We start from the raw sequence: 24248 nt of genomic DNA on the forward strand, positions 1-24248 counted from the left end.
AGAGGGTCTGTTTGTCTCTTCAGTTTCTGTGAGCCCCTGCTTAGTTGATTCTGTGGGCTATATTCTCATGGACAGTATGAATGAGAGGGGTTGAAAACACTGTGGAAATCTTTTAACTTCATTTCTGGGTCTTCAATTCTATTACATTGATCTACTTGCTGGTCACTATACCAATACCATGCAGTTTTTATCACAATTGCTCTACAGTACAGCTTGAGGTGAGGGATGGTGATTCTAGCAGAAATTTTTTTATTATTGAGACTAGTTTTCGCTATCTTAGGTTTTTTGTTATTCCAGATGAATTTGCAAATTTCTCTTTCTAAGTCTGTGAAGAATTGAGTTGGAATTTTGATGAGCATTGCATTGAATTTGTATATTGCTTTTGGCAAGATGTCCATTTTTACTATATTAATCCTGCCAATCTATGAGCATGGGAGATCTTTCCATCTCTGAAATCTTCATTGATTTCTTTATTCAGAGACTTGAAGTTCTTGGCATACAGAACTTTCACTTGCTTATTTAGAGTCACATGAAGGTATTTTATATTATTTGTGACTATTGTGAAGGGTGTTGTTTTCACAATTTCTTTCTCAGCCTGTTTATCCTTTGTGTAGAGGCCACTGATTTGCTTGAGTTAATTTTATATCCATCTACTTTGCTGAAGTTGTTTATCAGGTTTAGGAGTTCTCTGGTGGAATTTTTGGGGTCACTTAAGTATACTATCATATCATCTGCAAATAGTGATATTTTGACTTCTTCCTTTCCAATTTGTATCCCTTTGATCTCCTTTTGTAAGGAGTAGACCTGTAGCAAGACTTGCTCCACCTTGTAATAGGAAATGTTTGGAAGTTGTTTTAAAATAAATTATTTGCAATGAGTTGTTTTGATATATTAGTTATCTAGAATAATATATAAAAGATGTCTTGCCAAAATGAGAAAATATCTGTGAATATTTGAAGTATACATTTGTGCAGAAAATTTTCCATAGAAAAGTAAACAACTTGAGAAGATAACCAGACGCCCCTGCTCCAGAGTGACATCAAAAATAGCTTAAAGAGGCAGCTAGGAGACAAGCTGACATCTTCCCATTTCCCCCCACACACCCCGCCCCTGCTCTTGGTAGCCATGGTTGCTGCTGAAGTGAACCTCCTGAGCCTCCAGACTCTGCCACAATGACCAGAGACCATCCGAGACTCCTTAGGCAAGTAACCTTTGTGGTCAAACATTATCTACAGGCAAACTATTCTTCCTGGTCAAGCTTAACCCTCCAGCCAAGAGATCGCTGAGCCTACTAGACACCAACAAATTTTGGTTCTTCCAAGAATGCCACACCCTGCCTCAGAGATAGCTGAGCCTGCTTCCAGAGGTCATTTACCCCTAATAGACAGTAGAGTGAAGCCGTATATATTCTAGTATATGGTAAAGCGAAATGTTTAGCTATTATATTGTCATAGCCTTTATCCTCTTGGCTCTAATAAAATATTGTATGCTGTGTGTAGTTGTATTGGAAACTGACATAAAGCATTCAAAAGCTAAACAGTATGTTGAGTCCTCTCTTACCACTCGTGAGGTATTTCTTGTGGTGGAATCTAAAAGACTGGGAGACTTAGAAATTTGGGGAAAAGCATGTTAATGAAAAGTAATGTATTAGTAGAAATGTAACAAACCAAAAAGGTGGAGTAACTAGTTCCAGGAATTTGGCTAACTCAGAGCCTCAGGGCTCTGATTCCTGATACCTCCCCCTCCTCAATGATCCACAATGAGGGTGGAACTAAGAATGAAGGTCTACTGGTTTATGAGACTCTCCACCCTGTCGACCGGTAGATGAAAATTACATTCCTAGAAGGAATATGGTTCCCTCCCTAACTGAATACCTTGGGTTGGGTCCCTCTGAAATTTTCCACTGTTTTTATGTTCTGTTTCCTTGGTAGCCCTCTCTCCGCCCCCAGCTTGTGGATGTTCCCTTAAATGCCCCACACTTCTTGTGTTCAGCCTCGAACTCTGGCCAGCATGGTCACGAGATCGACCCCGGTACCGGTCTATTCCCAATAAACCTCATGTGATTGCAGCAAGTTCGGTCTCTCGTGAGTCATTGGGTGGTCGCGTCATCCCGAGATTTGAGTAAGGATCTCCCCGGTTCTGGGGGTCTCTCAAATCCAGTATACGAGTGCCTGAATGAAGGAGCTCTGTTCCCATCCTTCCCAGCAGGAAGTGCCACTTGGTTCCCTGCTCACTACACCTTTTGTTGTCTAATAGCTCTGGCTAGGACTTCAAGTACTAGATTGAATTTGTAGGGAAAGAGTGAGCAGCCTTTTCTAGTCCCTGTTTGTAGTGGGATTGCTTCAAGTTCCTCTCCATTTAGTTTGATACTGGCTACTGATTTGCTGTATATTGCTTTTACTATTTTTAGGTATGGGCCTTGAATTCCTGATATTTCCAAAACTTTATTATGAAGGAGTATTAGATTTTGTTAAATGCTTTCTCAGCATCTAATGAGATGATCATGTGTTTTTTTATCTTTAATTTTGCTTATATAGTGGATTATGATGATGGATTTCCATATTTTGAACCATCCCTCATCCCTGTGATGAAGCCTACTTGATCATGATGGATGATAATTTTGATGTGTTCTTGGATTCAGTTTGCAAGAATTGTATTGAGTATTTTTGCATTAATATTCATAAGGGAGATTGATCGGCAGTTCTCTTCCTTTGTTGTGTCCTTGTGTGTTTCAGATACCAGAGTAATTGTGGCTTCATAGAAAGAATTGGGTAGAGTACCTTTTGTTTCTATTTTGTGGAATAGTTTGAGGAGTATTGGTATTAGGTCTTCTTTGAAGGTCTGATAAAACTGCACTAAGCCCATCTGGTCCTGGGCATTTTTTGGTTGGGAGCCCATTAATGAATGTTTCTATTTCTTTAGGGGATATGGGACTGTTTAAATCATTTATCTGATCTTGATTTAACTTTGGTACCTGATATCTGCCTGGAAAATTGTTCATTTTATCCAGGTTTTCCAGTTTTGTTGAGTATAGGCTTTTGTAGTAGGATCTCATGATTTTTTGGATTTCCTCAGTTCCTGTTGTTATGTCTCCCTTTTCATTTCTGATTTTGTTAATTAGGATACTGTCTCTGTGCCCTCTAGTTAGTCTGGCTAAGGGTTTATGTATTTTGTTGATTTTCTCAAAGATCCAGTTTGAATATTTCCTGGTATCTTCTCCTCTTGGGTGAATTTGCTTCTTTTTGTTCTAGAGCTTTCAGATGTGCTGTCAAACTGCTATGTATGTTCTCTTCAGTTTCTCTTTGGAGGCACTCAGAGCTGAGTTTTGCTCTTAGGACTGCTTTCATTGTGTCCCATAAGTTTGGGTATGTTGTGGCTTCATTTTTGTTAAACTCTAGAAAGTCTTTAGTTTCTTTATTTCTTTCTTGACCAAATTATCATTGAGTAGAGTGTTGTTAAGCTTCTATGTATATGTGGATTTTCTATTGTTTATGTTGTTATTGAGGTCCAGCCTTAGTCCCTAGTGATCTGTTAAGATGCATGAAATTATTTCAATCTTCTTGTATCACTTGAGGCCTGTTTTGTGACAAATTATATGTCCAATTTTGGAGAAAGTACCTTGAGGTACCTTTATTTTAAGATAAAATGTTCTATAGATATCTGTTAAATTCATTTGTTTCATAACTTCTGTTAGTTTCACTGTGTTCTGTTTAGTTTCTATTTCAATGATCTGTCCATTGATGAGAGTGGTGTGTTGAAATCTCCCACTTTTATTATGTGCAGTGCAATGTGTGCCTTGAGCTTTAATAAAGATTCTTTTATGAATGTGGATGCCCTTACATTTGGAGCATAGATGTTCAGAATTGAGAGTTCACCTTAGTAAATTTTACCTTTGATGAGTATGAAGTGTCCCTCCTTATCTTTTTTGATAACTTTAGGTTGAAAGTTGATTTTATTCGATATTTGAATGGCTACAGCAGCTTGTTTCATGGGACTGTTTTCTTGGAAATTTTTTTTCCAGCCTTTTACTCTGAAGTAGTGTCTGTCTTTGTCACTGAGTTGAGTTTCCTGTATGCAACAAATGTTTGGTCCTGTTTATGTACCCAGTCTATTAGTCTATGTCTTTTTATTGGGGAATTAAAACCATTGATATTTACAGATATAAGGAGAAGTAATTTATGGATCATGTTATTTCTGTTGTTAGAGTTAGAATTCTATTTATGTGACAAACTTCTTTTAGTTTTGTTGAAAGATTACTTTCTTGCTTTTTCTAGGGTTTAGTTTCCCTATTTGTATTAGAGTTTCCCATTTATTATCATTTGAAGGGCTGGATTTGTGGGAAGATATTGTGTAAATTTGGTTTTGTCATGGAATACCTTGGTTTCTCTAGCTATGGTAATTTAGAGTTTTGCTGAGTTTAGTAGCCTGAGCTGGCATTTGTATTCTCTTAGGGTTTGTATGACATCTCGCCAGGATCTGCTTGCTTTCAGAGTCTCTGGTGAAAAGTCTGGTGTAATTCTGATAGGCCTGCCTTTATTTGTTACTTGACCTTTTTCCCTTACTGCTTTTAAAATTTTTTCTTTGTTTTGTGCATTTGGTGTTTTGATTATTATGTGAAGGGAGGAATTTCTTTTCTGGTCCAAACAATTTGTTGTTCTCTAGGCTTCTTGTATATTCATGGGCATCTCTTACTTTAGGTTAGGGAAGTTTTTTTTCCATAATTTTGTTGAAGATATTTACTCGCTCTTTCAGTTAGAAATCTCTCTTCTATAACGATTATCCTTAGGTTTGGCCTTTTCATTGTGTCCTGGATTTCCTGGATGTTTAGGGTTAGAAACTTTTTGCATTTTTCATTTTCTTTGACTGTTGTGTCAATCTTTTCTATGGTATCTTCTGCTCCTGAGATTTTCTCTTCTATCTCTAGTATTCTGTTGCTGATGCTTGCATCTATGGCTCCTGAGTTCTTTCTTAGGTTTTCTATTTCTAGAGTTGTCTCCCTTTGTGATTTCTTTATTGTTTCTACGTCCATTTTTAGATCCTGCATGGTTTTGTTCACTTCTTTCACCTGTGTGATTGTGTTTTCCTATAATTCTTTAAGGGATTTTTGTGTTTCCTTTCTAAAGGCTTCTACCTGTTTACCTGTATTCTCCTGTATTTCTTTAAGAGAGTTATTTATGTCCTTCTTAAAATTCTCTATCAATATCATGAGATATGATTTTAAATCTCAATCATGTTTTTCCAGTATGTTGGAGTATCCAGGACTTGCTGTGGTAGGAGTACTGGGTTCTGATGATGCCTAGTTATCTTCATTTCTGTTGGTAAGATTTTTGTATTTGCCTTTTGCCATCTGGTAATTTCTGGTGTTAGATGTTCTTGCTGTCTCTGTCTGGATCTTGCTCCTCCTGTGGTTGTATAAGCTTGTGTCAGCATTCCTGGGAGACCAGCTCTCTCCTGGCAAGACCTGTGCAGAGTGCTGTGGAACAGCCCCACCACCAGGTTGCAGATGGAGGCAGGAAGGACCCTGTCCCAGCTGCTTTGCTGCTTCTGTGGCCTGTATGCTTCTTGCTGGTCTGGCTTTAGACAGTCACCAGAGAGAAAATCAACTACTGATTTCTTTGAGTTAATTTTATGAACAGGCACTTTACTGAAGTTGTTTATCAGCTGGAGCCTTATATGTGTACTATCATTTCATCCTTGACTAATGACAGCTTGACTTCTTCATTTCCAACTTTTATCTCCTCAGTCTCCTTTTGTTGTCTGATTGTTCTAGTAGAACTTCAAATACTATATTGATTAGATAGGAATAGAGTGGGTACCTTTGTCTTATTCATGATTTTAATGAGATTATTTCAAGTTTCTCTCCATTTAATCAGCAATTGGTTTGTTCTATACTGTTTTTTATGTTTAGGTGTATGCCTTCAATTGCTGATCTCTCATAAGACTTTTAACATGAAGGGGTGTTGGATATTGTCAGAGGCTTTTTCAGCATCAAATGGGATGTTTATGTGATTTTTTTTTTGTATTTCACTTTGTTTGTAGGGTGGATTATGTTGATTTTATATATTGAACCATACATGCATCACTGAGATGAAGACTACTTGATTATGATGAATGATATATTCACTGGTAAGTAGATGTTAGCCAAAAGGTATGGAATACCCCACAGGCCCTAAGAATTTAAACCATAAGGAAAGCTCAATTGAAGAATCTTAAATACCAATTAGAAGAGGGGACAAAATAATCATGTGAGGCAAAGGAAGCAAGGGATCTGGGTAAAAGAGGGGAAGTGAAGGGAAAAGGAGCCAGGGTCAAGTATGAGAGGAGGCAGGACAGAGTCCAAATGTGTGGGGAAAATGAATGGATATATCTAGCTGCCTAGGGTAGGGGCCACCTCTAAAAAATTCGAGAGACCTTGGTATGGAGGAGGTCCTAGGATTCAATGTGGGTGACCTTATCTGAATACCCAATAGTAGGATGATGGAACTTAAAGGATATATCTACAATAGTCAGACAGGACCCCCAGAGAATGGATAGGGATGCCAACCCACCTTCAAATCTTTCAACCCAAAATTGCTCCTGTTAAAATAAATGCAGGGACAAAAATGAAATCAAGAGTGAAGGAATGGCTGTATAGTGACAGGCCCAACTGTGGATACATCCCCATGGGCAGGCATCAATCCCTTACCTGATTACTGATGCTATGTTGTGCTTATACAATGGGGCCTAGCGTGGCTCTGAGAGGTTGTACCAGCAGCTGACTGAGTCAGATATAAATACTCACAACCAAGATTGGACTGAAGTCAGAGACTCCTATGAAGTAGGAAAAAAGGTTGAAGGTACTGAATGGGATGGCAACCCTATAGGAACACCAACAGTGTCAGCTAACCTGAACTATTACAGGGAACTTCCAAAGACTAAGCCAGAAACCAAAGAGCTTAGATGGGCTCATCCTTGGCCCCAGGCACCTATTTAGAACAGAAATGCCTTGTCTAACCTCAGTGGGGAAAGATGTGCATAATCTTGTAAAGACTTGATGTTCTAGCATGGGGGGATAAAGGGGAGGGCTCCCTCTCAGAGGTGAAGGAACGGTGGGATGAGGGATGGGGTAAGAACTCTGGGAGGGTGGAAGGTGTGGAGGCAACATTTAGGTTGTAAATAAATAAAATAATTAATTAATTAAAAAAGTTTCTCACAGATGTGCCAATAACCCAACTTGAAAAGTAAAGATGATTACTTCAATTGAGATTCATTCTTCCCCTAGATGATTCTAGGCTTTCAGGCTGACAGTTAAAGCTAATTAAGACACAGACTTAATGGACTTAAGGGTTGTTTAACTGGGCCACTGCTTTTGCTGTTGGCTATGGATGAAGCATAGAGTAAGAATGTGTGAAGTTGGGAGTTTAGAAATAAGAGTAATTAATGAAAAGAAGAGCACAGTGAAAATGAGGGTTTGACTGATAACGATGTAACTGGTAGAGTTGAAGAGGCCAAAGGACGCAGGATACTGAATGATTTACTGATATGTCCAGATTATGAAAAAAAAATGTGAAAAAGATAAACCTGATGGGAAAACTATGATGCAGAAGAAAATCTTTACTGGATTTTAAGAGCGTGACTGGCATCAGTCCAATGGTTAGGTGTAAGTATCTGTGTCTGTCTCTGTAAGCTGCTTGTTGAGCCTCTCAGTGGACAGTCATACTAGGCTTGAAAGCATAACATAGCATTAGTAATTGCCTCAGGCCTTGGAGCCTCTCTTTGAGATGGATCCCAAGTTGGACCATCACTGGACATCCTTTGCCTCAATGTTCTCCACTTTTGTCCCTGCAGTTCTTGTAGACTGGTACAATTCTGGGTCAGAGTTTTTGACTATAGTTTTGACTCAATTTGATGCCCTGTCTTTGTAATGGTTGTAGACTCTGTGAGTTCCCTTTCCCTACTGTTGAGCATTTCCAACCCTGCAGGAAAACCAGCAATCTCAACTCCCCTGGACCCCTGAGATCTCTTAGACACTGAGCCACCAACCAGGCAGCATACCTGAGCTGGTCTGAGGTCCCCCAACACATATACATGGAAGGACTGCCTGGTCTGCCTTCAATGGGAGAAGATGTGCCTAATAACTATCATGAGACTTGAGGCCCCAGGGAGTGTGGAGGCCTGGCAGAGGGGGAAGCACCCTCTTGGAGAGAAGGCGAAGGAGAAATGGGATGAGGAACTGTGGGAAACAACAACAACAATAATAAAGTAACTGGCAATGGCCTTCTTTACTCTCTTTTTCTCTTCTTTTTCTTTTTCTTCTGTTCCTTCTTCCTGTTTTTTTCCTTCTCTTTTTAAATTTCATTTTGTTTTGTTTTGTTTTTTGAGATGAGACTGCTTTATCTAGTCCTGACTGTTTTAGACGTTACCACATAGATCATACTGGCCTAGAATTCAGGATTTTCTCCTGCCTTCCCATCAAGCCCAAGTTCTGGGATTAAACGTGTGTGACATCACACCAGATAAATATGTTTTAAGTATGTACCATGATCTACAAATCAGCATCTTCCAAACACCCATGTATTACGGAATTAAGATACAGCTTGGGAGGTGATATAAACTTTACAGGACAGGCCTACTGGGAGGACTTTAGGCTACTGAGTTTATCTCTTTGAAGATGAATATGTGATCCTGGTCTAATCCCCTCTATTTTGTCTGGCCACAACAGAAAGAATATTGCTTTGACACGTCTCCATATATCCACAGTTGGAAAAGCAATGAAAGTCATCATATATTTACCAAATTCTCTAAAGAAGTCCTTCAAAATACACTTTTCTATGTATGAGTTATTCGTTTCAGGTATTTGTTATAGTAGAAAAATGGTATATATAGTATATACATATCAAAATAATAGAAATATATTAATTCTTGTCTATACAAGTGACTGTTGTTATACTTATTGTATATATTTGAAGAGAATTGAAATATATGAATATTTTAATAATGAACATGGAACTTCATGCCTTTTGTGTCCATATAAAAAGGACACAAGAGAGGGAAATTTATCATGAGCTGAACCAAACTTCCACAAAAAGACAAAAATATCAAACTGAATACCTAAAGAAAGATTATAGCTGGGCATAGTGGAGAACACTTTTAATCTCAGCACTTGAAAGAAGGCAAAGACTGGTGGATCTCTGAGTTTAAGGTCAGCTTATTTTACAGAGTGAGTTCCAAGACAGTCAGAGGAATATAGTAAGATGCTGTTTTGAAACAAAAGAAAACAAAGAAAGAATATAAATATGGTGGCCATTTTAAAGCATTATAAGCAAAGTTAAAGGAGACAAAACAAATTTCATCTTTCCATATTCAAATGTTCTTCATCAAGGAAGTCACTCTACCCAAAGCACAGAGCTAATTCTGTGAGGGATACCATCAAGATTCCCACAGCCGCCTTCCAGCCTCTCTGGGCTGGTGTCCTGAGCAGAACTTGGGCACAAGCTCTGCAGCCAGTCCCACAACACCCAGAGGAAGTTCCACTCCCAGGCACTCTGACACTCTCAGGATCAGAGGTGAGGAGGACCCAACATCTGTCCCAACACCTGGAGTAACTGGGACCTGCAGGAGCAGGCACACAGGAACTTTGCCAGCAGAGTGGCTTGGGTTCCTTCCAGTCTCTCTGGGCTGGTGTCCTGAACAGACCTTGAGCCCAGGCTCTACAGCCAGTCCCACAACACTCAGAGGAAGCTGCTGCACACCCAGGTGTTCTAACAAGACCAGGGTCACAGGATCTCAGAATCACAGGATCATAGAGACAGCCTGACTCTGTGGAGTTCTGATACAACCAGTATCACAGGAAGGACTGACTCTAGTCAGATTTAGCAAGGGCAGGTAGCACTAGAGGTAATTAGATGGCGGGGGTGGGGCAAGCTTAAGAAAATAAACAACACAAACCAAGGTCACTTGCCATCATCAGAACCCAATTCTCCCACCGTAGCAAGTCCTGGACACACCATCACACAGGAAACGCAAGATTCAGATCTAAAATCACTTATCATGATCAGGTTCTTAAGAAAGACATAAATAGCACCCTCAAAGAAATACAGGAGAACACAGGTAAAGAGCTAGAAGCTCTAAAGAGGAAACATAAAAATCCCTTAGAGAACTACAGGAAAACACAATCAAACAGGTGAAGGAAATGAGCAAAATCATCCAGAATCTAAAAATGGAAATAGAAACAATAAAGAAATCAAAAAAAGAGACAACGCTGGAGATACAAAACCTAGGAAAGAAATCGGAAGTCATAAATACGAACATCACCAACAGAATACAAGAGATAGAAGAGAGAATCTCAGGGGCAGAAGACACCATAGAAAACATTGACACAACAGTCAAAGAAAATGCAAAAAGCAAAAAGCTCCTAACCCAAAACATCCAGGAAATCCAGGATGTAATGAGAAAACCAAACCTAAGGATAATAGGTATAGAAGAGAGTGAAGACTCCCAAGGTAATGGGCCAGTAAATGTCTTCAACAAAATTATAGAAGAAAACTTCCCTAACCTAAAGAAAAAGATGCCCATGAACATAAAAGAAGCCTACAGAACTCCAAATAGACTGGACCAGAAAAGAAATTCCTCCCATCACATAATAATAAAAACACCAAATGCACTAAACAAAGCAAGAATTTTAAAAGCAGTAAGGGGAAAAAGGCAAGTAACATATAAAGGCAGGCCTGTCAGAATTACACCAGACATCTCATCAGAGACTATGAAAGCTAGAAGTACCTGGGCAGATGTCATACAAACCCTACAAGAACACAAATGCCAGCCCAGGTTACTATAACCAGCAAAATTCTCAATTACCATAGATGGAGAAAACAAGATATTCCATGACAAAACAAAATATACACAATATCTTTCCACAAATCCAGCTCTACAAAGGATAATAGATGGAAAACATCAACATCAGGAGCAAAACTACACCCTAGAAGAAGCAAGAAAGTAATCTTTCAACAAATCCATACAAATATAATTCCACCTCTTACAACAAAAACAACAGGAAGTGACAATTACCTTTTCTTAATATCTTAATATGAAAATTAATATTACTAACATATCCTAAGCGATTGAAACCCAAAAATATGAGGAATTAGAAATTTGTTTATTGTCATTCAATGGTCTCTCTAATTTGGTAATTGGAGGAATAGGTCCAATACTGTACAATCTATATATACTTTCAGTTTATTTGTGGCAGTGTCTTGCTGTGTACAACATAAGGGTCTTGAAATCTTGCTTTTCCTATCTCAGCCTCTCTCTTAGTAGTATTGTTTACTTCATGTTTTTACACTATACCATGTTTTTCAAAACAGCTTATATATTTCAAAAGTATTTATATACCCAAAAGAAACATAGACGATTAATTAGGGAGGTTGCTTGTAAGAGAACAACAAAGAGTAAGACTAAATGCTTTGCTTGAGTTTGTAACTCTTGTTTCAAGTTTAAAGAAGAGGACTTTATAAGTTACTCTTTCTCTGAGATAAATGCTTTTCCAAATTATCACAGCTAGTGAACCAAATTCTTACCTTCACCTAATGTCTGTGTCATCCTCTAAGCAGAACCATTGTTCATTGAAACAGTTGGCAAATGACTTTATGGATAGACCATCTTAATACCTATACCATTTCTTAAATGAATGTAACCTGTTCTCTGTGGGGTGAGAATAAAGTCACTCACTCAAGTCAAATAGCTTTGACCATAACAGGAAGTCTGTATCCAAAAATCGAGCCTATAATTCATTTCTTGGTGCAGCAGAACTATCAACTCTCAGTTTAGCTATGATGGAGGTAAAATCCTTTGGTGATGTGAGGGTCATTGAAGTACAGCATTATATCAATGAAATTCAGTGTCTAAAAATTGTTCTTATTTTGGGCTTGTACCACAGTAAGAGCCAAGATTTTAAACTCTACTAAATACAAAACAAACAAAAAGACTTTATATATTTATGTTCATTTAAGAAAATACTAGTAGTGATGTATTACTTTGAAGTATACAGTTAATATGTTTGGAGTTATTTAAAATTTATATTAAGAAAAATGTATTTTCACTATTGCTGTAGATGAGCATCCACATAAGACTGTTAAATTGTTTGTTGTTTTATATCAAACAACTTTTATAATACTCATTTTTATTGTTATAATGTTTTATAAATTTTAAATAATATGACAAAAATATTGTAAGTATTGAAGGGAGTCTCTGGGAGGAGTGGGGGAACAAAAGGGAAACAAGAATGTGATTTAATTCTATTTACTTAAAATATGTTCTTAAATGTTAACAAATTCAGATAAATTGAAATCATGCAATAAAAGTTTTAAAAAAAAAGATTCCCACAGTCTTTCCCAGATGATTAAGGATGTTGAACATTTCTTTAGGTGCTTCTCAGCCATTTGAGATTTCTCAGTTGAGAATTCTTTGTTTAGCTCTGTAACCCATTTTTAAATAGAGTTATTTGGTTCCCTGAAGTCTAACTTCCTGAGTTCTTTGTTAATACTGGATATATTAATCCTCTATTGGATGTAGGGCTGGTAAAGATCTTTCCCCAGTCTGTAGGTTGCTGTTTTGTCATGTTGACAGTGTCCTTTGCTTTACAGAAGTTTTGCAATTTTATGAGATACAATTTGTCTATAGTTGATCTTAGAGCCAGAGATTCCACTTCACACCAGTCAGTATGGCTAAGACCAAAAACTCAGGTGACAGCAGACACTGGTGAGGATGTGGAGAAAGTGGAACACTCCTCCATTGCTGCTGGGATTGCAAGCTGGTACAACCACTCTGGAATGATTTCAGTCTGGCAGTTTCTCATAAATTTGGGCATAGTACTACCTGAGAACCCAGCTATATCACTCCTAGGTATATACCCAAAAATTGCTCCAACATATATCAAGAACAGATGTTCTACTATGTTCATAGCAACCTTAATTATAATAGCCAGAAGCTGGAAAGAACCCAGATGCCTCTCAACAGAGGATTGGGTGAAGAAAATGTGGTACACTTATACAATGGAGTACTACTAAGCTATTAAATACAATGCCTTGATGAAATTGACAGGCAAATAGATGGAATGAGAAAATATCATGCTGTATGAGGTAACCCAGTCACAAAAGAAGATACATGGTATATATACTCACTGATAAATGGATATTTTGGGAAAAGTTCAGAATACCCACAACTCACGACCATATGAAGCTCAAGAAGGAAGACCAAAGTGTAGATGCTTCAGTCCTTCTTAGAAAGGGGAACAAAATAATTCCAGGACATAGAGGGAGTTAGAGAACTTGGATGGAGAGAGGAGGGGTGGAAAGGGGAGAGGATCAGGTGTAGGAAGAGAAAGGGGATAAGTACAGAGCATCAGGAAATCTAATACAAATATGTAGCAGTGGGGGATGCAGAACTGGAGGTAGCCACTAGAAAGTCCCAGATACCAAGAAAGCAAGAGTCTACCAGGACTCATTATGGATGGCATTAGCTGAAATATCCAACAAAGTGCAAAGAGAAGCTGTGGAGACCATATCCAGGGGTTAGGCATGGCCCCTAATTGAGGGATGGCCACCTACCCATCTCAAAACTATTAACTCAGAATTGCTTCTGTCTGAAGAAAATGCAGGGACAAAGAGTGGAGCAGAGAATGAAGGAAAGGCCATCCAAAGACTGTTCCAACTGGAGATCCATCCCATCTGCAGACACCAAGCCCAGACATTATTGCTAATGCCAAAATGTGCTTACTGATAAGAGCCTGGTGTGGCTGTTCCCTGAAAGATTCTACCAACACCTGACCAATACAGATGCAGATACTTACATCAACCATGGAACTGAGCCTTGGGACACCAATGGAAGAGCTAGGAGGAGAACTGAAGGAGCTGAAGGGGATTGCAACCTCTTAGGAAGAACAACAGTATCAACTAACTGAACCACCAGAGCTCGCAGAGACTAACCCACCAACCAAAGAGTATATATAGAGGGATCCATGGCTCCATGGCTCCAAATACATATGTAGAAGAGGATGTCCTTCTCTAACATCAATGGGAGGAGAAGAGTCCTGTAGAGTCTTGGTCCTGTAGAATCTTGATGCCCCAGCATAGGGGGATGGTAGAGTGGTGAATCTAGAATGGATGAGTTGTTGGAGGAGCTCCCTCATAGAGGCAAAAGGGAGGGGGAATAGAGGGAATGGTATGGCAGGTTGTGGAAGGTAACAAGAAATGGGGCTATCATTTGAAATGCAAACAAATAAAATGATTAATAAAAAGAAAGAGAAAGAAAGAGAGGGAGAGAGAGGGGAAGAAAGAAAGAAAGAAAGAAAGAAAGAAACAAACAAACAAACAAACAAATGTTCAATATTCTTAGGCATCAAGTAAATGCAATTCAAAACAACCTCAAGATTCCGATCTTATATCCATCCAAATGGCTAAGATCTACACATGCTGGCAAGAATTTGGAGAAAAGGAAACACTCTATCACTAATGGTGGAATTGCAAACTTGTACAACCACTCTGGTAATCAATCTAGTAGTTTCTCATAAAATTGGATATGCTTCTACCTGAAGACCTAGCTGTAGAATTTCTGGGTATATATCCAAAAGATGCTCTACCACATGAAAAGGATACATGAAATCCATAGCAGCTTTATTTCTAACAGAATCTAGAAGCTACCCAGATGTCCCTCTACTGAAGTATGAATACAGAAAATGTGCTTCATTTATACAATAGAGTACTATGCAAGTTCTAAAGACAAAGACATCATGAATTTTTCAGGTGAATGGATGGAGCTATAAAATATCATCCTGAGTGAGGTAAGCCAAATGCAAAAGGATATAAATTATATCCACTCAAAAGTACAGAATACATATGATACTCCCAACAGATTCAAAGAAGTTAATCAAGAAGGAAGGCCTAAATGAGTATGCTTTATTCCCACTTAGAACACGGAACAAAACAATCATGGGAGGCAGAGGGAGGAAGAGATCTGGGTGGAAAAGATGAATGGGAATGGAATAGGGGGCATGGGAATGAACAAGAGAGTGTGTCAGAGAGCCAGTAGAATGAATAGAAATTTGAAGCTGCTAGAGGTGGAGTATGGGGGAATCACTATGAAGTCTCAGAACCCCAAGACTCAGTGAGTGTGATCTTAGTAGAAATGCCAAAATGTGGGGGTATAGAACCTGAAGAGACCATCTCCAGTAGCCAGAAACTACCCACAATGTAGGGTTAGGACTCTAGCCACCTAAAAAAATCTTCAACCCAAAATTGTTCCTGTCTAAAAGAAATACCACTCTTTCAGTAATGAAATCATGGTCTTCTGCTCTAGAGAAACTTTCACTTCATGAAAAAAATAGTATTTTGTCTCTCACTGGCAAACTTTGAAACAACATGGGCACTATCTTTCCTTGTTTCTCTGTTTCTCTATTTCTCTGTCTCTCTCTGTCTCTGTCTCTGTCTCTGTTTCTTTCTCTCTCTTTCTGTCTCTGTCTCTCTCTGCTGGAAAAAAGGCCATTTTTCTTGTTCTCTATAAGCTTCTTCTTATTGTACAGTGAACACTTCTATTGCCATTATTTTCCCAAGACCTAAAAATTCTGCAACTGAATTTTAATAACATTCTCCAGCTGCCAGCTTTGCTTTAGAGGTAACACACAGGCTGTCTTTGTCCCTTTTTTCTCCATGTACATGGAGATACAAACATATTAGGCAGTATAGGAGTGTATTACATCCACACTTGTCTCCTTGACATCAACGTATAAGATCCTCTGTGATAATGAAGATGGTAATTAGTCTATAATTAGAAGTTAATAACAAATCTATAAAAGAAAATTCAGAATATTGAAAAAGGTTTTCTTGAACTGACATTTCTCTGTATAGTTAATTAATTGCTAATCTCAAATTGGGTCACTGAAAATGTGTTCTTCTGATTTTTAGCAACTTTTCAGCTAGAAACTATTTTTTAAAAAAATCACACTACACCTTTAAATATGTCCTGTGCAACTAAGTTCTACTGGAGTGGAGAGAAGAGAAACCATGTAGGACAGGTACTACATTTGTGAGTAAAATAACTCTGCCATATAATGGATGGATCAATGGGGTCTGCCTTATAGATTACCAGATAGACCCACTCACTCTTTGTCAAATGATATTCATACCTCAGTTCCTCAAGATAGCCAGTTAACTAGAAGTAGCTTCAATTTTGCTGCACAAATCTGGCTTAGAACTAATTATTGACAATACTATATATATTTTTTACTAAATGCATATATGAGTATATATATTTATATTTTGTACATATATATACAATTGTATGTGTATATAAGCATACTTTGTGTGTGTGTGTGTGTGTGTGTGTGTGTGTGTATGCTACTTTTTAATACTCATAAGATTCTGCTAAGATTTACTGCATGGAAATCCATTATGATTTTCATAGAAAAGAACTATTATGGAATTATACTGGTTTTATATTCACTAACACTAAATGTACTAGTTATAGTTAATACTATCATCATTCTAGCTAAACAAGGTTGCCCATACCTCCAATAATCATCTAAGCAGATTTCATAGAGACATTTTATAAGAAAGAATAACATGTGAAATGCTTCTTAAGGCTTCAATGACAGGAAATGATAGTGTTGTTCAGTATTGTGACTTAAACATGAAAAAATATGTCCTACATTAAATCAGTTCATGCAACAGCTGTGGCAAGTGTTTTTGATAATTATACTCCAAGTACCTGAGAATTTGATATAGAACAGTGTTCTATACAGTTACTCTGAAAATATCAGCACCCAGTTCAGAAATAATACTATTTCCTGTACTGCTAGTCCCACCTCTCATGATATTTAATAAAAGTCTGGGTATATTCTATGCCTCAGCCTTAGTTTTCTGCTCCAGAACTGCATTGTTATTTTTATTCTAAGATTCTACAATTGTGATTGTGATCCCACAGTACTTCATCATCACTAGTGGGTATCAATTGATTGATGAATCAATCAATAAATAAATAAGCAGTATTGCTGACTCTACTATACCAATTTGTTTTCTATTGTTGTGATAAACATCATTACTAAAAACAACTTGAGGATAAAGAGGTTTATTTTGCTTGTACAACCTGATCACAGTCCTCAATTGAGAAAAGTCAGGCAGGAACTCAAGCAGGAGCAGGGACTGTATCCATGTATTAAATTCCTTTACTGGCTTGCTCTTTATGGTTTGCTTATCTTGCTTTTGGTAAAACCCAGAACCACATGCCTAGGACTGTTACCACCCAGAGTTGGCTGTGTTCTTCCACATCAATTATTAACTGACAAAATTCCCAATAGAATTATCTACAGGACAAGCAATTTAAGCATCTTCTCAAGTTTCTCTCTTTCCAAATGACTCTATCAAATTAAACAGTACACATGTCCAAATAACCTGAAAGTTCTTTCTTCATATGATACCATGAACTACCTACCCTAAGTTGGAGTAATCCAAAACATGAAAAGATTCTGTAACTCATTACATCATATGTGCTTCATGGTATCTGCTTCCATTCTGGCTTCCTGGTTCTTGTCTTGAATCCCTGGTTTAGTTTTTCTAGATGATAGATGCAACATACTCCTTCTTATCAAATTTAATTTTTGTCTATTACAGCAACAGAAATCAAACAAGGATGTCAAATAAATATAATGTTGTTTTATAAATACTATGCTAAATACCAGTGTATTTTCTTCTGTATACCTTAATTTGTGACTATTTTAGACTATTATCTCTGACTGCACATGAGAAGTTTCAAAACACGTATTAAATTGCAGAGTCCTGAACACTCTTCTCTCAGATATATTGCTTTGGTAGTGGTAAAATCAAATCAAGTTTTAAATGACAGTGATATTGTTAAGGATGACCAGGATCAGGAACTACTGATCTTGATAAGTGACAATGACTAGAATCTCAAATTGAGGTATTTTTCATTTTTCCTTAAAATACTACTTGCTAGCTGTTGTTTTACATACTATAAAAGTGCTTGGCTACCACCAAAAATAAATAAAATATATGTACAGCACACTCCACTTGAACAGTAAAATATACTATGTAGGCAAAGCAATGAGTATTGAGAGTGAGGAAGCAAAGGAATTGAATCTCTGGTTATCAAGTAAGTCTTGCATGATGAGCAGATTTAAGCAAAAGCCCTAATTGACATGAGGGGAACAATTCATAGGCTGTCTAGACAGGTGTTCAGAGGGAAATTCAAGCAGAAAGACTGAAGTCGGAGTATCCCTGATCCCCAGTATCCTCCCGGGGTCCACCAGGCTCCCACGAGGAGCTCCAGGACTGGCAGTGGGAGTGAGGGGGTTCTTCAACTGCTCTGAGTGCAGCAGGTCCTGTAGGATGGATTAGGATATGGAATCTTCATGGGAGCACACCAACTAGGGAAATGTGAACTGATTTTCCAATTGACAGGTACTTAGAAGAGAGGCAATAGACTACTTTGAATTTTGTTCATAGTTGTTCATGTACCTTTTGGAAGGATGGCCTCAACCTCACAATTTATCAGAGGATGGTCAGCAACTCCTATCCTACTGTCTCTTCCATCCTTTTTCTCTGAGATAGTGCCTATCTTTGTTATTGAGGTATGTTTCTTGTATGCAGTAAAATGCTGGATCTTGTTTGTGTATCCAGTCTGTTAGCTTATGTCTTTTTATTGATGAGTTGTATCCATTAATATTGAGAGATATTAAAGAGGGATAACTGTTGGTTCCTGATATATTTGTTTTTGTAGTGGCTTTATGTGCTTGTGGCTCTCTGCTTTTGGCTTTGTTGTGAGATGCTTAATATCTTGCACTTTCTTTGTTGCAAGTATCTTCCTTGTGTTGGAGTTTTCCTTCCAGGGTCCGCTGTAGGGCTGGATTGGTAGATAGATATTGTTTGAATTTGGTTTTCTCCTGGAATATTTTGGTTTCTCCATCTATATTGATTGAGAGTTTTGCTGGGTATATAGCCTGGGCTGGCATTTGTGTTCTCTTACAGTCTTCCTGACCTCTGATCATGCTCTTCTGGCCTTCATAGTCTCTGTTAAGAAGTCTGGTGTAATTCTGATAGGTCTACCTTTGTATGTTACCTGGCCCTTTTCCCTTACAGCATTTAATATTCTTTCTTTACTCTGTGCATTTAGTGTTTTGATAATTATGTGACAAAAAGATTTTCATTTCTGATATGGTGTTATATAGGTTTCTTGTACCTTTATGGCCATCTCTTTCTTTAGGTTGGAGAAGTTTTCTTCTATGATTTTGTCAAAGACATTTTCAGGTCCTTTGAGCTGGGAATCTTCCTTCTCTATTCCAATTATTCTTAGATTTCATTTTTTCATTTTGTCCTGAATTTCCTGGATGTTTTGGGTTAGGAGTTTTTTATGTTTGAATTTTCTTTGATAGTGTGTTAATCTCTTCTACCATATCTTCTATACCTGAGATTCATTCTTCTATCTCTTGTATTCTTTCAGTAATACTTACATCTGTAATTCCTGACTTCTTTCCTCGGTTTTCCATTTCCAGGTTTGCCTCCATTTGTTTTTTCTTTGTTGTTTCTACTTCCACATGTAGGTCTTGGATCACGTTATTCAATTCCTTCACCTATTTACCTGTGTTTCCCTGTATTTCTTTCAGTGAATTATTGATATCATCCTTAAAGGACTCTATTATCTTCATGAGGTAGGATTTTAGGACAGATTCCTGATTTTCAGGAGTGTTGATATATTTAGGGCTTGCTGCAGTGGGAAAACTGGGTTCTGATAATGACCACATATTTTGGCTTCTGTTGCTTATGGTCCTGCCCTTGCCTTTAGCCATCTGGATATCTCAGGTACTTGTTGGTCTGGGTGACTATATAGAGTCTACCACCTTTGTCCCTGGGTTGCTTCAGGTCTCCAGGTAGGCCTGCAGCCCTGGCTGTATCTGACCTCCTGTGGGGCCTTCCAATGGGAGCTCCAAACAGGAGCAGAGAAGCTGCTGATTTGTTGCCCTGGATACAGGGCATCTACAATAGATCTCCTGAGAGGCCTTCAGACAACTGCTGTGAATGCAACCAGTCCTCAACTGCTCTGAATATAGCAGGCGCTCTATGATATATGAAGATATGGAGTCTTCATGGGAATAGACCAACTAGGGGTCTGTCATAACAGCAAGGACAAGTGGAATGGGTGGAAGGGATGGAAGGGGAATGGTATTTGGGAGAGAAGGGGCTTGGAGGGTGATGTGTCCAGAGTCCACCAGGCTCCCAGGAGGATCTCCAGGACTGGCAGTGGGAGTGAGGGGGTTCTTCAACTGCTCTGAGTGCAGCAGGTCCTGTAGGATGGATTAGGATATGGAATCTTCATGGGAGCATACCAACTAGGAGTATGTCCTAGCAGCAAGGAGTGGGCAGGAGGTACATATAAAAATTATATAACTTGTACATTATCTGTACTGTGAATGGGTTAAAATATTCTATATTCTTCATTCCCACGTAAAGCATGTGTTTTTAGCAAAAATCATGTCATCTGGAAGTTTGTTAAAGAGGTGGATAGGTCCTTAGCTTATTCCAGAGCTACTGAATCAGACTGTCCACTTGAAGAAAATCTGTTAGTTCTTCAAATTTGTTTCAAAAATTCTTTTTTGTCCAGAAAACATGATTCTCACATTAATCCTTTTATATTTTACCACCATTTCTATTGCTTACTGTCTGTATGATTATCCTCTGTAATTGTTTACCTTGTGTGAGTGTAAATATTGCATTTATAACTTTTTTTTAAATTGGATATTTTTTTATTTACATTTCAAATGTTATTCCCTTTCCAGGTCTCCCTTCTGGAAACTTCCTGTCCCATTTCCCCTCTCCCTGCCTCTTTGAGGGTATTCTCTCACCCACCCACCCACTGCCATCTTGCCACCCTGGAAGTCCCCTGCACTGGAGCATGGAACCCCCAGAGAACCAAGGATTACCCCTCCCAGTGATGTCCAACAAGGCCATTTTCTGCTACATATGCATCCGGAGCCATGGGTCCCTCCATGTGTACTCTTTGGTTGGTGGTCCAGAACCTGGGAGTTCTGGGGTGTCTGGCCAGTAGACACTGATGGATACTTTATTGCCTAAGCAGAGTCCTTTGTACAGACCAAATGTATTTTTAATTCCTATCATTATCTTATGTACCAAAACTGGTTGACACATCACATTCAGAAAGATGAGCATGAAGCATCTTTCTTATATGTCCTGTTTAGCATATCTCACCTTTTGTAGGTCCCAAAGTCAATCATACACAGTCACAATGGAAATTATTAAATCTGTATGTGTTAAGCCATATTTACTATTGTCTTTGTGCAGATTATCACCCCCAAAATATGTGCTTCTGGAGATTTTTTTTTAACTTGGTGAATGTCTTAAGTTCACTGAAGCATTCTGAGTTGGTAATTTGCTATGTATATGCCTATAAATCTCTAAAATCCTGATAATTAATAGAATGACCATCTATGTTTTCTTAGCATGCTCTCTAGCATGGTTAACACTTAAATTGAGATAATATAATGCCAAAATATTCACTGCTGAGGTTTTCCAATAGCCACATTAAACAAGAAAGATTTTGAATTTGGCAAAGTTTGTATTGGAATGACTAACAACCAGCAATTAACAGTTATAGTGTTACCCTGAACTCAAATATGTTTTTTTTTCCAAATATAAACAACAAATCAAGTGGGTTCTAAGACATGCTGTGGTTATTTACATATGCTTGCCCCAGGGATTGGAACTAGTAGAAGGTGTGGCCTGGTTGGAGGAAGTGTGTTAATATGGGGGTGGGCTTTGAGAACCTCCTTCTAGGTACCTGGAAGATAATAGTCTTCTCCAGTTTGCCTTCAGAAGAAGATGTAAAACTCTCAGCTCCTCCAGTGCCATACCTGCCTGGTTGCTGCCATACTTCCTGCCTTAATATTTGATGGATTGAACCTCTGAACCTATAATCTCATCCCAACTAAATGTTGTCCTTTATAGGAATTGCCTTGGTCATGGTGTCTCTTCATAGCAATGGAAACTCTGACTAAGATATATACCTACTGGAGATAATAAACAGTTCATCAGCACTGAGTCTCACATAGAAGGATCAACTTGAAATTATAATATATTCAGTAAGTTTCGATCTGCCAGCCTCTAGTAACTTTGGAGCTTACACTCACTAAGGAGTTGACAGACCATACAAAAGCTGCTATTAGTTCATCTAACTTAGGTCATATAAAGAAATAGGTGTTCATTGATACCAGACTCCTAAGCCAGTTTGCTTTATCACTTTATCATGTGAAGAATGGTGGAGACTAGTAAATCTTAGACATTTGTCTGGGCTACACTTGAAACAGAGAGACAATAACAAATACAAATTGGGGTAGAAAATAACTTTGAAGTATAGAATCAGAGAACTTAAGACCTAGAAAAGTCTTGACAAAGCAGACAGTCTGACATCTTGGGTGACAAAGTCCAGAGAGATGAGAATATCAGCCAAGGTCACAGAACTATTAATTAAGGAACAGAAATGGAATTCAATCAGGTCTGATGACACAATTTTTACTACAGTGCCTGCTTCATCACAGTTCTTTGGACTGATTGCTATTAAATAAAGCAGAGGTGGTGAATAAACAAAGCAAAAAAAGATAAAGAAACGAAATATGAGATTTGAACTTGGTTTTTCTAAAAAAGAAAATAGTTCCTTGAGAAATTATCCTTACCTTTGATGAATAATATTTTAAATGCATTCCTCAAGTAATATATATGGTCTTTCTTTTCCTTTCATTGGTGTAGATGGCCTGGCTAAAGGTTCTGTAAAATTTTTAACAATGGTGAAACTATTTCTTTGTCAGTTATATCATTCTTTTTCTAATAATCAAATAATTTTTCTAGCTTGTAGCCCTGCTAATATGAAAGCTCTGCCACATTTATTTTAAAGTTTGATGCCTGCTTAATATGTGTATGTGTGTATAAGTATATTCATACACATAAAATAAAATAAACATATCCAAAAAGTTTATTTCTATCAATTCTACAATGTACACTTGAATACACACTAATAGAAAGGCAAGTTGTCTGTTTTAATTTTAATTTCACATTTTCAGTGTTTCAACCCATTGTGTTCACTTACACTAATCTGGAAAAGTAAAATAAAATTTAAGTAAACAATTAGGTTTTTGTAGGCTAGACCTCACAGTGGTATAATTTATTTATTTTTTATTTGTTTGGCAAAAAGTTACTCATGTCTATAACTAACTGAAGACATGCTAAAAAATGTACTAAAGAAAAAATATGTGTGTCCAGAAAGGAAAGGAAATTGAATTTTTTAATAAATAGTCAGCTGTCTTACAGTTTGACTATTACTCTAACAAAACACATAAAACTAAGTGAGATGCTATCTACATTTGCTTGATATGTAGGTACTTCTGTGGGTATTATTTTCATAATTCACTGATTCATAAGTGCCTCTGGGAGGTACCATTACTTAAGAAGGTTTTAACCTGTGTAAGAGTGAATAAATAAAGCTCTTCACCAAGCAAACAAGCATCAAGAAGGATGCATGCATGAGTTTTTATTTGTTGACTATGGATATGATGTAACCTGCTTCAATTTCCTACCTCAGTGTCCACACAATGGTCATCTAGTACTTAGAGCCATAAGCAGAATAAACCCTTTGTTACCTAACCTGGGCTTTGTCACAGTGTTTTCAACATTGCAGCAGAACTTAAAATAAGACTAAGACAGTGCTTTAGAATATGCTCTCCTGATTACTAGCTTATATCCCATGATAGTAAAAATTCACCCTTAAAAGGCATCAGTTTATTTATGTAGACTCCAACACCATGACCCAAGTACTTTTTATATTGCCCAAACTTCTCAGTAGATTTACATTGAAGAATCAAGAATCAATAGAGTATTACTACTGATAAATCATATTCATACCATAATGCAGGGCTATTTCTTTCACATTGAAGGAATTTCATATGGAAAAAGAATTCAGTTGGTTAATGTAGAACAAGATGAGAAATCACTTGAAATGTGGATAAGTAAGTAGACTAGGAATTGTTTTAATTTGATGTGTGATTTATTTTTATTTAAACAGGTTTAATTAATGCATAGTGTATGTTACATGAAGTATTAAATATTGAGGATTGAATGTAGAGTAGATTTGGTGGAAAGGACAGTTATAGGCAAATGAATTAGGCAATAAAGTAGACATATGTTCAAACTGTAAACTCC

The sequence above is a fragment of the Mastomys coucha genome, unplaced genomic scaffold (assembly GCF_008632895.1).
Source record: "Mastomys coucha isolate ucsf_1 unplaced genomic scaffold, UCSF_Mcou_1 pScaffold18, whole genome shotgun sequence".
NCBI lineage: Eukaryota > Metazoa > Chordata > Mammalia > Rodentia > Muridae > Mastomys > Mastomys coucha.